Consider the following 17,240-nt stretch of genomic DNA (forward strand, 5'->3'; position numbering starts at 1 on the left):
GAGTAGGGAATGACATGCAGGAAAGGAGACACAGGTGGGATTCAAACCTGGGCCGCCTGCTTGGAGGACCATAGCCTCCATACATGGAGCGCACGCACTAACCACTGCGCCACCAGTGCCCCATCCATGTAAATTATACTTGAATAAGTTAGCTCGTCGGTAAACATATTCTCTTCATGCATGTTTATAATCACATTTTTAAATAAAGTGCAGGTCAAGATTTGAAGTTTAAATGTCCCAAACGTCTCCTAAATTATTGAATCCATCTGCTGCAGGTTGGTACACTTGTCAGGAGCCTTTCAGTGGATAAAGACGTAGGGACAGTTGTTTAGTCTAGACACTCTGCCCTCTGTGTGATAATTGAAATTCAAATCAGACCGTCTGTGATTCACCTAAACGCCTCTTAGTGATGTCAGGCCTGAAATGAATTCCCAGGCGGAAGAATGAGGACGCTTCAGAGGTTCACACAGAGGTCATACATGTGTCTCCTCTCTGGAAAGATATTTTAATTGCATTTCTGCTTCATGAGATAGAGCGCGGTCTGGAAGAGGGGGAGAGATGAAATGCAGCCGAGGTCGTACATATAAATTTAACATGAGCCCGAGAGCCTGCTGAGTCATTGGGATGCACACGCTGAACTTATTTTTAATCAGTTTCTGTGTGAAGTACAAACAACGTACTAGTTTCCACATTTACTTCTGAGTGCACTATTTAATGCCGGCAACCTCCATGTAGCTGACCTGATTGACAGGTGGGCTCAGTGTAACAGTTTGTCAAGAGGCTTAAAACCCGCCTCAACTCCAGCTCTCAACCTGTCGTTAGGTAAACTGAAAGTTACGCTGAGACAGAATTTCCAATATGGCGGCTGCTGCTGATGAGCCTCCAGAGCCCCCTGCAGGAACATATTTGTGATGTCACTCAGGCTTCATCCATTAATATTTACAGTCTATGCTGTAAACACAGAGCTAAGAACAACAAGCCCAAAGTTGAAACGAGTGTGTGAGAGTATATCTAAAAAGCAATGACTGTAAGCCCCTGTATCAACACAGTGACCATTATTTAAATATACTGGTGATCATCTGTGAGTATGAAAGTATTGTTTGTATACACATTTTCAAAAGCCTCCTGTGGACAGGTGTTGAGAACTAGCATGCTTGCTAAAACACTTAAACAATGCATCTGGTTCATCCAATGTATATGTGATGTCCATGCCAAATAAAGTCTATTATCATATACACATTACTTTGTGTGGCATATGTGTGTAAGATTTAAAAGCTTCATGCAGTTGGGAATGAGCGGGAAATGTCCTTTTATGCTAACGAAATTGCTATCAGCATTAAGATTATAATTATCGGCGTTTTTATGTTCAGTGCTATTTGAATGATTCCCCATCATTATTTAAACACACTCTTTTGATTAAGTTGCAGCCAAATTCCACATGTAAACATGGTAACTATCAAGCTAACGGAAGTTTGTTAAATTAGGCTAACGGTTGTTTGGCTAACGCCCAAGGGTGGATTATCGCACGGGCCCCAAAGCCAGAGCTCCTGTGTGAAATCACTTTTACTTTTAAATGTTGCATAGTCGAAGGGCTCAGTAATTGATGTCAATAGCAGGGGTCCAAAGTGCAGTGCAAGTGTAGAGTCCAAGTGCCCAATATCTCATAAACCGTCTATGCTAACGCCGGTAGCTAATGCCATTAATTAAGATTTATTTTCATTGATCCCCGCAACAGAAATTAAATTTTTACACTCTGAAAGTCAACTTCCATATTTGGTCCGCACCGAGACTTAAACCGGCGATCCTCCGGTTCCCAACCCAAGTCCCTACAGACTGAGCTACTGCCGCCCAAACAGCAGTTAAACCAGCAGAGGTTTTAAGTTAGTGAGGTGTACATCTCCCATAAGGAGATTTTTTAAAACTAAGTTTAAACTTGTGAGACTCAGTTGGTCTAATGTTGATACGATTTGTAGTCCTCTCTTCTGCAGCCCTTCAGGACGCCAAATATAGCCGCTCGCTCGCTCGCCTGCTCACAGCGACTAACACCACTTTACCTCCTAATCTAATTGTTGCTATTGGAATCACATTGGACTGTAATCTAATCTGCAGGGAAACACCATTTCATTCCACCTCTAAATGAGAGTGGTTGACGTCTCAACTAGCGTGTTGTTGCTGCTCTCTCCTTGTGTAATGAAGCACGTCGGCGAGGTATTTAAACAGCCACAACAAGAGGAGTCCCAACTAGGAGTTCATTAACTGCAAAGAAAGGCTAGGCTGAATAATGAACTCAGGCCTTTTTTAGCAGGGGCGAGGAAGGGGCGGGGGGGTGGGGGGTGTTATATTGATGTTCCTCAATGATTAACACTCCCGACTCGCCAGACCAGAGCTTCTAAATCTGCCTCGATTTCCATGGCAATCAGATCTGGCCCTTCACCGCAGGAGTTCCTCACATTTTTACAGCTGAAGTTTTCTGCCTGGTTACACTGATTAGAGATATGTTGAATGGTGGTGGGTTTGTGGCCCGTCTGCCCCCCAGCTGAGCAGAAATTGTAGATAACAGAGGATTGATTTTGGGTTTCTGGTCCGTCTGTCTTCTTATCTGGATCTCCGTCTCCGGGATGCTTCAAGGTACCGGTCTCAAATCTGAAGACGGAGGCGCTACACTTTGTCTCGTCAGCGAAAAGTCAAAACTCGTGACCGAGATTAGAAAACAAAAGTCAACATTTGAGTGCAGGAGTAATCTTATCAGCTGTCTCCCTGCTGCTGTATCAGTGGCTGGAACAATCAGGGTTTTTTTTAATAAGAACCAGAGTCCCAACTCCTGCACAGTGTGAAGCCCCAGCAGGAGGGGGAGGGGTGCAGGACTGGGCTGGGTTACGTCCCCTGGCCCTCAGAGCCATAAATCAAAATAAATTAAAGTCAGGCTCCCTCAGCACATATGGTGCCCTCAGTAACAAGACTTCAATGAACCAGGACTGGGTTGCAGCAGCTATTCATAAAAGAACAACTAGGTTTGTGTTTGAATTAGCTCCCACTAGTTCATCCTACTTTTAAACTGGTGATGTAGTAAATGCCATCACAACCTGAGGAATGATTTAACTAGTCAGAGAAGAGAAGATAAGATAAACCTTTATGGAGGTCACAATGGGGACATTTTCCTCTTCAGCTAATTGCAACTGGACCTTCTTCCAGTTGACCTTTACCGTCACAAACCAAACATCAAACAAGTTAGCAAGCAGCTAACTGGTCTTATGTCCAACAGTGAATTATGGAAAATATTACAGCCATGAAAATGTTATACATATGTCTCCTTGTTTGCCCAAAAATTATGCTTCCAGGTCAAAGCTCTGCGTGGGAGCTGTGTTGTTCGGTTGTGTTAGCATGCATTGTGAAAGTTCAGTTTTTGGCCGTATTTTTTAACAACATCGTTGGTATGTATCCTTCCTAAAAGAGCACATGTCACTCTGCTGTTCATCTCCTTACACTGGCTCCCAGTTACTGCTCGCATCAAATTTAAAACTCTGCTGCTCGCTTACAAAACAGCGACAAAAACGGCTCCTCCTTACTTTAACTATCTCATCCAGGTCTACACTCCCTCCCACCTACTACGCTCTGCCAATGAAAGGCGTCTGATCCAACCTTCACAACAGGGTCCTAAGACTCTGACTAGACTCTTCTCCTCTGTTGCCCCTTCTTGTATCTAAAGCCCTATTTGGACAATTTGACGGTATATATCAAGTCATTTTGTTCATCATTTATTCTTAGTGGTTGCACATTTTAGTATATGCCTCTATTAGCTGTAGCACGCAATGACACTTCTAATTATAAAGCATGCCAGGTAAGTTAAGGTTAAATCATCTAAAGGTTTAACTACTCCATACGCCCTCCATTCCCTCGTGTTTGGAGTCCATTAAGTTGTACTGGGACAAAAATAGGACCAAGCCATTTACTCAGACCCTGTACCAAGCAAAAGCGGATCCTGACATGTACATGAAGCTACCCAGTAAGTGTGTTACCATGATTTGATTTCATATGTCTATATTTGTCGGACAAAGCCTCCTGCCCTCCTTGAGATCTTTGCCCAGACCCCCAAGTTGGGAACAAATGGGGTAGAAGAACAACTACCTGCAGTAACAGTACATTTTCATACTTTACAACAACTGAAGGTTATCGGTTTAAATTACAGGAAGAACCCCCTCCCCCCCCGCCCGGCCACTACCTCCATCCCCCTTTTCTTTTTCTTCTCCGTTCCTTATGGCAGTAAATTCACTGTACGCAGCCTCCGCTTTCACCGAGCCAAGTTAAGCCTCTTATCACTTTCTCTCCCACAGTGCTCTTTTGTTCCCGTTTCTTTCTCTCTCAGTTAAAGCTCCCATGTAAGATGTTCTGATAAACTGCCCTGTTTGAAGGGAATACTACATTTATCTTTATCAGAGTTAGAGAGTACAGTCTACAAATATCTTAATCTCACATCACCAGTCCATATTTAAAAAATCTCTGATTATTGTAGTTTGTTTTTTTTTAGCTGAAATTAAGAACCTAAAAACTCATATTTGTGCATTCCAGCGTCAACTTGGGAGCGCTCGGTGAGTTACTGTGGCTTAGCTGGAGGATTTTTCTTGTAAATTCATGTGATCTTCTTAGAAAAAAGCTGACAGCCCAGTTAAACCAGCGTAATCTTCTATCCTTCATATGTAATTAGCTCTGTCCTTCACACAACTGAGGGACCCACACGGCCACCGACTGTAACGAGGCTCAAGTGTGTGATTGCTCTAATGAGCCCACTTATGATGAAAATAAACATCTGGTGACACATTTAAAGAGGAAGTTTTTGTTTGGCTGATAAATATCACTAGTTTCTATGGAAATAATACTGCAAACATACTAAAGTTGAGCTTCTCAGAGAAGAACTAACACATCTGGATGATGCAGTTGGGGCTCGATTTACTCTTGTGTCTATGAACTTCGATCGGACCCAAACTGGCTAAGGCATTCTGAGCAAGCTCCCCAGTTTCAGCGCTATGACTATGAACTGGTGTAGGCACGGATGCATTATCATGACCATGGGCCCTGGACACAAACTCGCCTTGGACCCCTAATTACAAAGCAAAAAATGATAACCCTTCCTTTACGTTTAACAGTTTGTAGTTCCAGCTTTTTGTGGCTTGCAGCTCTCTTGCTCAAGCTCTCTCTCTCTCTCTCTCTCTCTCTCTGTACGAAAAGCAAGAAGGCAAAGAAACTGAATGAAGACCTACACGCACCCTATCACAATCAACGGTGCCAAGAAACCAAAGTGACCAGTACAGATAGGTCTACAACAACACTACCCATGCACTTGCTGGGCCCTGGACACTTGCCCACTTTGCTCATGCATCACCAAAAAAAAGAAATTCAACAAGAATGAGATCACTCGCCAGAACTTGGGTTTGGGAATAAAACTCATGATGAGTATTTTGATTTTCCTAGTTTGACCCGTGTCCCATTTGTTGACATGGAGGAGGTGGGGCTTATGAACTACACTGCAGCAAGTCAGTAGGTGGAGCTCTAAAGATTTTGGCTTCACTTGAAGCGAAGTGTTGCTCTGTCCATTCTTTTCTATTTTTATTAAAGATTTATTTTGGGGCTTTTTGGACCTTTATTACAAACACAGGACAGTGAATAGAGACGGGAATAAGGGACAGAGAAAGAGTGGGGATCGACATGAGGGAAAGGAGCCACAGGTCAGATTTGAACCCGCCCGCTTTGAGGACTACAGCCTCTGTACATGGGTTGTGCACCCTAACCAATCGGCCAACAGCGCCCCTACTCCATATATGATGCATTTCTTTAAAACATCAGATATAAAATTACCACAGCGTTTATTCCACACATTCTGACTTTACATGACAGAGTTGGACATTTCTGCAGTGTTTGTGTTTTAATGCTCAGGTATTCACATGATCGGATTCACCTCTTGTAATGCACACGGGCCGTGTTGTCAAAGAAAGTATTTGTTAAAGAGAAAAGGATCACGTTCAAACAACAATGGAAACCTGTTTGTCGTCTCTGTTTGTAAGAGACACCAAACAAAAAGGTTTAATCCGGGAGGTAATGTGTCTGAAATTGCAAACATTTATTTTTTGGGGGCTTTTTGTGCCTTTATAAGAGAGATAGGACAGTGGATAGAGCTGAAAGAGTGCCCGCTTGGAGGACTACAGCCTCCATACATGGGGCGCGCGCACTAACCACTGCGCTACCAGCGCCCCCTGGTAGAAGATATGGAAGACATTTCACCTCTCCACCTCCGAAAGTCTTTTTCACTTCTAAACTATCTGGTGGACGGAGATAGAAATTTTAGCCCTTTGTTAAGAACAGGTTGCTCCGGTCTCTTTCTTTTCTTCTTTCCGTGTTTAAATATTTCCTGCTAACACATTTAAATACACAATTACAGAGCTGAACTAAGACATGCATCCATCTTTAACACATGAATGACAAAGACCTGCCTTTGCAACGCCTCCTCAGCGCTCCAATCTGACTCACAAAAAAGAAACATCATGACAAATATAAACATATGTATATTTTTTTTTACAGAGATTTTAAGTTAACAGGTTTTTTTCATTGCAATGCTCAGAACAAAGGCAGCTGTTTTGGGGAGATTAAATTCAGCACTGATGTATTTTTTTCTCTTTAAATATATTCTGAGAAGCCACAAAGAGGTTTAAAAATCCCTTTGAGCTGCACTCGAGTTGCACAAACGAGAGCAGACTGATAAAGTCTCTTTTTTTTCTGCAGTGTGAGCTGAAACACGAGACAAGAGTCCCAAAGTCAGATCTGAGCTCTGAGACCGGAGCCTCATTAGCAATCTATCTTTGAGGCCATGAAAAAAAAGAAAAGAAGAAAACACAAAGTAGCTTTGTCTTTGGGCGGCGTTTGATATGCTGCAGCGGGGCCCCTGAGCTCGGAGACACAGCGAGGACTGAAAGCAGAGACTTCAAAAGTAGCCAGTGTCCACCTCCACCTGCATCTGAGACCACGAGAGACACAGACGAGGCCTTGTTCTGCACGGGGAGCAATCAGTGTCATTGGCGCCCCAAATCAGTGCTAACCCCCGACGTCTGAAGCCACTGCATTTAAAAAAAATAATAATTTGATGCAATAACTGGCCTGAGCCCAAACTTTTTATCAGCTAGTCGAGTTTGTCGCAGGAAGTTGAGCGTGGGGATTTCAGGGGAAGTTTTTCTTTCCTCCAGCTGTGGTGTCAGCGAATGTCATTTGTGTTGACTTTGGAAAAACTTGAATGGAAGGAAGAGTGAATGAAACAGAAACAGGAGGTAGAAAGGAGGAAACAGAGGAGAGGAGAGTGTTAAGTGAAAAAGGAACAGTACTGTAGATTTAGTTATTTTTATAAGGACCCCAGAAATACAGTTTCTGTTTCGAAGCTTGATCCAAAGGGAACTGGACTGGTTGAAGATCTTTTTTGGGGCTTTTTTAAATTATTTTTATTTTTGGGGGGCTTTTTGTGCCTTTCTAGGAGAGATAGGACAGTGGATAGAGCTGAAAGAGTGCCCGCTTGAAGGACTACAGCGTCCATACGTGGGGCGCACACACTAACCACTGCGCTACCAGCGCCCCCCCTGGTAGAAGATGTGGAAGACATTTCACCTCTCCCCCTCCAAAAGTCTTTTTCACTTCTAAACTATCTGGTGGACGGAGCTAGAAATTTAAGCCTCAGTGGAACATTAGCATGCTAATGATTTAAGGATGACTCACTTCCGAGTCGTTAGCTGAGTCTTCAAGTTTCCTTTGGATCAAGCTACAAATTTACCCTGACCTGAACCTACACAGACATACTGTTTATGTTGTTTTTCACAGTATCACCAGCTCGAGATAAACCTCAGCTGTTCAGTGCTGCAAAAGTTCTGGTGTTTGTATTGTTGCTCCTCCTCCAGACTAAACAGTGAACCAAATGACGGTGCTGTAGTTTGGACTAAGAACAAGGACCCTGTTGAAAGGATGCAGCTGTAAGAGCTTGACTACTTGTAGAAATAACAATTCTTAAATCAGCGAATGTCTCTGATCAGTGTTTAAACATTTGGCCTTTTATTGCAGGTTGAAGGCAGGATACTTACTCCCCTGTCATGCCAAGTGTAGCGCATGGTGGTTGAAGTCGCTCCCTGATCTGCATATTTGAGGTAGTAACAAGACTGTCAACAATTAACCCACCTCTGTGTTGCTTTGGCTTCCATCATGCACGTTTTTAACATTACTCTGTGACTCTCGCAGCGTACTTATAAAGTAATGTTCTTCCTCCTCAGACCCTCATCACCCCTCTAGTCTGACAGCGAAAATGTCCGACGTTGACAGGACAGATGTTGTTACTCAGCCGGCATTAACATACAGCCAAAGTCAGCTGAACACAAATGAACAGCTCTGAGTGAAATTGGGATTTTATCCAAGATTATTGAGGATTCATTTACCAATGGGTGGTTCCTCAAAAGGTCAGAATAACATGTTAAGTTAATACATATTGAACCTTTTTCACATGAAATATGAATTGAAGGAGAAATTGATTGCAGGAAATACATGCAGATTCATCAGGATTTCAGATACATAAATAGAAACAGAGGGAAAAAGATGGTCGTCTGCCCTGAACACGTTTCCCATCGAGACTTTCTGAGTCTCATCCAATTGAGAAACAACATATAAAAAAAGTCCAACGTCACTTGTGGTCGTGCCCTGCTCATAACTTTCATACAAACACAGAAGGTAAAACATTGCATCAACACAGAGCTGCATGTGACCGTGTTTTCTTGACGACTGAACAGTGTTCTACAAGTTCTGCAGCTTTCAGCACAATAGGCTCCGCCCACAGGGAGCAGCAGTGACGCGTTTTGCTTGTTGAAGACCTGTTCAGCGTGAGCAGGTGTATCCTCGAGCTGCAGGAAGTGTGTGCTGCAGGCCCTTCACGCTCTCCGACACACAAACACGTGGGCTGCAGGATTCTGGGAAGGAAAACCTTGCAGGGAACAATCCCTCATCAGCTATTGTCAACATCTGCATCTCAGTGTTTCTGTTTTTTTTTTCTTCTCTTAAATGCTGCCGAGAGAATTTCACACAACATGTCTTAGCATGACACGTAATGTGACATTTTCAGGGCTTTCTCGGTAATCCTGAAGCACTTTAAAAGCCAATCTGGGAATGCTGACAGAATATCTCCTCTGTTTTGATTCACTTTGTCTCGCAGCGCGTTGGCGTTTCTATGAATGGTGGAGCTGATAAGGCTATTTTAAAATTCAGAGTAAAGCTTTTTTATTTTTACATCCACGTTTGAGAGCAGGCACATTTTGCTAAAAAAAACAAAAAAAAAAAAAAAAAACACCCTGAGGACCCCGAGTGACATGATAACCTGATAAGAGGAACTAAATGGAGCCTCAGGAGGAAATTCAGTCACTACTAGCAGAACAGAAAGAAGGAATACGAGTTACACGGCAGTATAAGGTCCATAAATGTCCTCAGGGTTTGAATGTATCACTTCCTTGTGGTTACAGTGAAATAAAGACACTCAATAACTAACAAGGTACAGCTCATAAGATCTTTGTCTACAGCTTTGCACGTTTACAGATACTTAATAAAGAGGTAATTCCTAACGCTGCATTTATAGATTTTTTGGCCACTTACAGGAAGAATGTGCGACATGTTCCACATAAATACATGAGAAATCAAGTCCTGTAAATGTCTCTGTGTTTAAAGTTTTTGACCCGTGAGGCACCTTTAGCGTTTGAGACTGCAGAGATGCTAACTTAGCATCTCCAACCTTTGAAAAGAAAATCTATGCTTCTTCACATTAAGTCAATTAGTTTGTTTCTGAAGGCTGGCTGGCACACTAGACGATTTTCAGTTCTTAACCAGTTTAAAAAATGCAGAAGACCACAGATATAAGGACAGTTTACACTGATTTTAAACACCTTAATCCTCCGAATGCACACACTAGATGATTCGGTCAGACCGCGAGATCACACTCCTTGTATAAAAGATTTTAGAGTTGCGATTCAACAGACACGAGATCTCACAGACACTTGCGCCTTTGTCTTGCATGGGACATTATAAAGGCACTCATGTTGGTGCCATAATTCCACACGCTGGTCTTTCAATATTACTCTTCGCTGAAATATGTTTGAGGGAGGCTACAAATCGACTGCGAGCATTAACTAATTGTGCTAAAACCACACACTCATTTGGACAAATAATCAGTTATGTCAAGCCTCAAATCGGGCCACCCACATTCGCTCGGTCAATTGGGCCCAAAATTGGGCTTGAAATCGTCTAGTCTCTAGCCAGCCTAAATTTGAATTACACTGATCGAGATGCTAATTGTGTTAGCTCGTTTATGGCTAATCTCACTGTTCATATAAGTCCATCTTTGAGAAATTGTCCCCTCCCTGAAGTCACCATTACCTCTTTTAAAGCTCATGCAGCATTTCAACAAGTTATTTTTTACCTGCAAGTTGTTGGTGTGACTTTTTTTTTTGAAATTGTGATTGCCTGTAAAGTGAGAAGAATTGCAGCAGCATCTCGCCTGTTAGCTCCAGTTGCTGCAAGCGCCTTCCTGGATGCTGCTGTTCTATTTCTGCAGCGGGCGCAGTGAGAATATGCGGGTTTGTTTTACTACCACACAGATGCCCTCAGCTGTCCCATCACTCAGCAGGGGAGGGGAGCCATACCCTAGTTCCTCCCTTTTTTCTTTTCTCCCTCTCTACTCTACCCCCAATTTTCTCTTTCACTCACAGTCGCTCTGAGAGACTATCTCTGCTAGACGAGGCAACTAGGTCAACCTCCAGCTATGAAAGTCCCGTGTCCCTGTAGAGACAGCGGGACAAATGGGTCCTACTTCAACGCAGACACAAACAAAGGCCTTCACATCCATCAGAGAGCTCAGCCCCACTTGCATCCTAATGAGGCGAGAGTGGAGGGAAAACCTCTCTCCCTCCTCTCTCTGTTAGCATGCTCGCTGACCAGGAAACACAATGGGTTGCACAATTATTCCTGGGATCCTGGTTGTGATAAGGATGGGAATCTGTGTTTATGGTTTACTACTTTCAGTAAGCCTGCTAGCGTACACACACATGCACACGCACACGCACACACACACACGCACCAAATCAAATGAAGTTCACAGGAATTTGCATTTCATAATAGGGATGTCCCGCCCCTCCTTTTTACTGATTGATTGCGAGTGGTCTCTCCAAATGAAAGCCTGAATTATTCAAGCACAGTACGGCAGGTTGGACTGTGTTCATTTCCTGGTCAATCAGACCGTTTGACAGTCATTTAGGATCAACTGAATATATCACTAAAGAGTAATGGGGAACTATCTAGGAGAAGTAAAACACTAAAAATAGACATCTTTTAAAGAATAGGGCCTTCACTGACTTCAAATGTTTTGTTTTTTTCCGTGGAAACTTGAAGTTTTTGTTCCTTACTATTAAGGTCTAGACTACGAGCAAGGCTGTCCTTTAGAGAAACCAGAAAAAGTTGAAATGTTTAACCGAAATATAATTAAAAACCAGTGCAAAAAAAAAAAAAAGAGTCAGGGGTATCAAAAGCTGTTTTGCTTCATCTTCTGAGGATCAAGAATTTCCTCAGTAAGTTTCGTAACGTGCACCCATAAGTCTTTGAGATATTTCATTCTGGACACAACAGGAAAAAGAAACAACAACAATGCGTTAAAGCCTAACCTCGTCTCTTTGTGCTGACGTGCTCGGTCCACCCTCTCAGCAAACAAACCTCCATTACTCACTGGATAACATACCATGATGTCACTGAACAAACACAGTAACAAAAGCCAGCCGGCTAATAATAAAGAACTTCCTGCTCCACGGTTTGTTGATGCTCTCCAAGCAGGTGCAGTGAGCTCAATCTGCGGGGAACAAAAAGTGTAACTCTAAACCTGAAATTATGGCCTGTGAAGTCAAGCAACAACAAGCATTAGCACTCTGTTTGTCTGCTGGCCTGTCAAGAGATGACAACATGTATTATGTATGTTCACTGTGTTTTACTTTACCACAGGAGACAGAGCAGAAGTGAAAATAAGGTCACCGCAGATACAAGGGTGAAACTGAGTGTTTATGAAACAGTAACAAGCTAACCGTTAGCAATGGGGTGAAGAAGGGAGAACTGAAATTATTAATGCACCGAGCCTGAGAGACGTCAGCCATCTGTTCCTGCAGGGGGCTCTGGAGGCTCATCAGCAGCAGCCGCCATGCTGGAAATCCAGTCTCAGCCTAACTTTCAGTTAACCTAACAACAGACTGAGAGCTGGAGCTGAGGTGGGTTTTAAGCCTCCTGACAAACTGTCACATCGCGCCCACCTGTCAATCATGTCAGCTGCTGGTCTCACTATGGATAACACGTATCATTCATAAAATCAAAACGGAGCTGTTAAAAAGAAATTCACACAGTACAGTGTGTGCCAGTGATGACAATAACTAATCAGACCTATTTTGTTTTATGTACCAGGCTGTAAAAATGTTTTTTTATGCTGTAAAAACCTTGCTTTTTTCAATGGGTGTGTATGTAACTTCCTGTTTTCCTGGAGCCAGCCTCTAGTGGACCCTAACTGCGGGGTTTTTACACTTCTACATCGGCTTCATTTTTCAAGACCGGAGGTTTGCCACTTGGGAGAAACCCAGCTTCTATTCTAAAGAAATACTCGAGGCATACAAACCTTTTGAACCACGCAGTTATTTTAATTTGCAGTAATGTCGTGGACAGACTTTAAAATACGCTTGCACATAATCCTGACAGCTGTCATGCCCGGTGTGAAGAAGATGGAGTCAGAGGGTGTAATGTAACTTTTCCCATTAAACAAATGTGATTATTTCAACCTGATAGTTTTATGGTTATTGTTTAATAACAGGTCTGGGCTCCTTAACGTTATATTTGATGTAACGCTTTGGGGGGCCAGATGTGGTCCACGGGCCACCGGTCTCGGACATTGAATACTTTTCTGAAGGTTTTTGTGTATCAAGGACCGACATGCCCAACCAGCAGCAAGGACATAAAACGCAGGTGTACAAAATGCTGTTTGTCTGCATTTTATCTAGCCCAGTTTCCACTTTATTTTGTTGTTTTTATGCCACAACAATGCACATGCAACTTCATGATCACGTGAGACACGATCGCAACGTTGACTCCAAATTGATCTGGAAGCGCTTGCGGTTAGGGGTCATGTAAATATGTCTGCATAGTTTCCAGTTCAGTAAACACTGACACAAAGTCAGTTGATTCAGCCTTCCCCTTTGACCTCCAACCTGTGAGGTTTGCTGACTCTAGAACAACATCCTGTGACACAGACATCAGAGGTGTTTAGCAGGTTAACCACGGGTCATTAAAGGTTTTCTTGGCTCCATTATAAGCCACTCTTTGGGATGATAAACTTGAACTGCTCATGCTGATTCTGAGTCACAGATTCAAGCTCAAACTTGATGTTGATTCAACCAATTTTTACTTTAAATATCAAAGTAAATTTTTTGCCCCCAAAAAAAGTCCCTGATGATTCAAAGAATGAATGTTATGATCACATGAAACTGTTTGCATCCCCCTAAGCATCAATAATCTTCAGATTAGACACACACACACACACACACACGTTCAGATTTTCATTTATATTTGTCATCACTCCTCAATTTCTGCATTTAAAGGTCACATATTATTAAAAATCCACTTCACCATGTTTCTTTAACTCTAATATGTGTCCGCATACAAACCCCCCAATGATGAGAAAAGTCCATCTTCTCCGTCTTTTGCCTGCTCCACTTTTCAGAAAATGTGTGCTCAAACAGGCCGTTTGGAGATTTTCCCTTCATGACATCACAAAGGGCAGTAACCCCTCCCCCAGGTGGGTGACACTCCCACAGCTAGGTGTTTGTTCTGCCCTCTGAGTCTGCCTTCTCACCGTAAACACTAGGACATGGAGCGAGAAAGCCAGAGACACCCAAGCCCTTCCAGAGAGGGGGCGTGGTCAGACACAGCTCATTTACATTTAAAGGTACAGACACAGAAACAGCCTGTTCTGAGCAGGGCTGAAATAGAGGGGTTTATAGGCATGATCAAATACAGGATCAGAGTAGATTTAGAACAAGAAACTTCACAGACATGTTTTGAGGAGCTCTGAGACTTAAACTGGTTGAAAAAGGAGGTTAACATGTGACCTTTAAAATACATCTACGAGGAGTGATGAGGTCGGGGACTAGACGCCAAACTCAATCTATGTTCAACTGCTGCAATAAATATTTTAAACATGCAAATGTGAGTTGTGTGACTGAACTGAGATTTCCATTCAAAAGAAAACAGAGAAAGCCGACCTTATGGTGTCAACTATCTGGAGACAGCTGATTGTCATCAGCCGTCAGCTGAGGGAGAACATCACAGGTGCAGTCGATAGCTCCTGATGAGAAATGAAAGCTGTGATATGGGGACTCTTTCCACAACAATAAATACATTATACAGATGACGGAACTCTTCTGAGAAGTGCAGCATATTTTTCCAAACCAGTAAAGTGTAGAAGCTTATGAGTTGAGCTACAGTATTTTTCTTTATTTCTGCATGCTTTGTGAGCAACATTTATATAAGAATACTGTTTGTACAATAAACCTGTTTTTAACTTTAAAAAGACTCCAGTGCAGCTGATTTCATCTGCACATATTTTTATATTTCAGTGTAGCAGCTTTGTCGTTTGCCTCTCGTATGACCTTAAACAAACGAAGGATGGCTGCAGGATTTTATCTTTTTTTTTCATCAGCTGACTTTACTTCAAAGTAACTTCCTCGTTCTCTCCGTGTGACTCGGGCGCTCTTTGCCTGAGAAGAGTCTGGTTAGCTTGTGACCAGTCGAACGTGAGGACCTCTCATGACCTCCTGAGTAATTGGCTTAACTATAAATCCCAGAGCGGAGCGGTGAGGCGAGTTCATCCCCCACTCTCACTGAGAGGGAAGAAGGAAAGACAGAAAGAGGAGGGGGAGTGTGGACGGTAACACACGGTGTCTGGTACAGTACAGGTGGGACCGAAAGTACAAGAAGCTACAAGCTAAAGGAGTACTGAGAGAACTCTGACCTTTATTTGAATCCACTGCTGAAGCTGGAACAGCCTTAAAGATGTAGTTTCTCTTTCGCTGAGGGAAAAGTGAAACTGATCCACGACCTGATCAACTCTCAACACATCATCTCAGGTTCATTCTGTGACCACAATAATCACAAATATGTCATTTCCAAAATACGACAGGCAAACTCAAACTTCAGGCCTACAGTACATCTTCATGTTTATCCTCGGGCCCATGAAACACACTTGAAGGTTATAGTTAGAAAGAGATAAACCACAGCCACACAGCAGTGTGACCGGACCATAAGTGAGAAAACTGAGTGTGGTTGTTCCGTCGTCTGACAGCTAGCTAACCTCCTCTCATCACTTTTAATCTTATGAGGTTAACGGTTTATGGGCATGGACAGCAGACATGGAGCAATGTTAGCATTATATGTTGTTGCTTAAAAAACAACTTGAAGGCGACGCCAGTAGCCTTAGTGGCTGGGCATATTGGTGTGCTCCATTTTACTCTGGATCTATGTGCTTGGAATGACGTCACACCCAATTTAACAGCGTTCCAGTTGAGAGTTGGCAAAAAGTCGGACAAGCAACATGGACGCCTCCAGGAGTACCTTTGTTTTGTTGGCTAATACCAGACGATTACAACACACCAAGTGATCATTTATGTGAGAAAATAACACAACAACATGTCCGCAAAGACAACTTGCACGATACTATCGGTGTGATGATGTAGTGACACTAAATTCAATTCAATTGAATTTATTTGTATAGCGTCAACTCATAACAAGTGTTATCTCAAGACACTTTACAAAAAGCAGGTAAAATACCTTACTCTTTGTCTGTTAACATTACAAAAGAGCAGGTAAAAAAGACCTTACTCATTGTTATTTTACAAAAAGCAGGTAAAAGACCTTACTTATTGCTATGTTACAAAGATCCGGCCTATCCATCATGAGCACTTTAGCAAAGCAGCAAAAGTTACAGTGGTAAGAAAAAAGAAAAACAAAGATGAGTACGCTGCTAATAAACACAAAAGTAACAGCTGTACAGCTACTGAAGGATTTCTGAGTTCCCAAGTTGGAATTCCGACTTCAGGGGGGCGTTCCTGGTGAAGTTTTAGACCGGCTACTCGTAATTTCCAATGACCAAAGCGTCGCGGTCCGTCCGTGCCGCAAACTACGCTGCCGTTCGCTGCCACTCTAGTCCATCTCCTGGACACAACAGGTGTGTTTCCTGGTCAGGAAGTCAGACCAGGAAACACCACTGCGTCCGGTCAAATTCAAAATAAAACACAATATTCAGACTCATGACCAAATTTTTCCATCACTTTCAACATTACATCAAAACAGACAACAAATCATCCTCAGAAAGACAAAGAAACAAGTTGTTTGCACGTTTTTTCTCTTTATTCCCGCCTGATCTTGCAGTTCTCCTGTGATGATGGTTTTTCTAAATGAAGACACCATAACTGCTGACTTCCTCCTCACCATTAATAATATCAGGACCTGGCTCAGTTTGTTCTGCTCTTACCAAAACTAGAACACTCCGGGTGCCTCCCACCACACCTGAAACGTCAGCGCACAGTGAACTTTCAAACACTGGTTGCAAATGTTTCTAAAAGCGATGCAATGAACGCCTTTAAAGAGCGAGCAGGAGAGCAGCTTTTCCTCTCATCATCCTCCACGAGTCATTATGTTATTCTGCGGCACCACTTTTAACAGCCAGCTTTTGCATTTCTACAGCCGAGCAGGACTTCCAATTATCGTTGGTTTCCCGCCAAGTTGGCTGCCAAAGTAGAAAACCTTGTCCCAGCTGATGTTTAACTTTTAAGTATTTAGGTTGTGGTTTTATTCTCCCGACCTGCCTGCGATGGCAAACATGCACGTGTCTGCATGCCTTAAACCTTTGTTTGCCTCCAGATCTTTGAGACTTAAGATCGCTTTAATGGTCTTACAGCTGCTCACTCTTTACGTCTTGTCTGTCTGGCTGGCTGGAGAAAGCTGCAGGTTTTCTTCTTATCTTAACGAATGAGAAAGAAAAAGATACTCGGCTCTAATCTGAACCAGCAGGACTTCTGTTGCCATGTGCGGAAAATGTGAACGCCTCAACTTTGAAGCACAATCTGACACATGAAAGTGCAAAAAAGAAAATGTCACTCTCC

Source organism: Labrus bergylta, chromosome 8, assembly GCF_963930695.1.
Source record: "Labrus bergylta chromosome 8, fLabBer1.1, whole genome shotgun sequence".
Taxonomy (NCBI): Eukaryota; Metazoa; Chordata; class Actinopteri; order Labriformes; family Labridae; genus Labrus; species Labrus bergylta.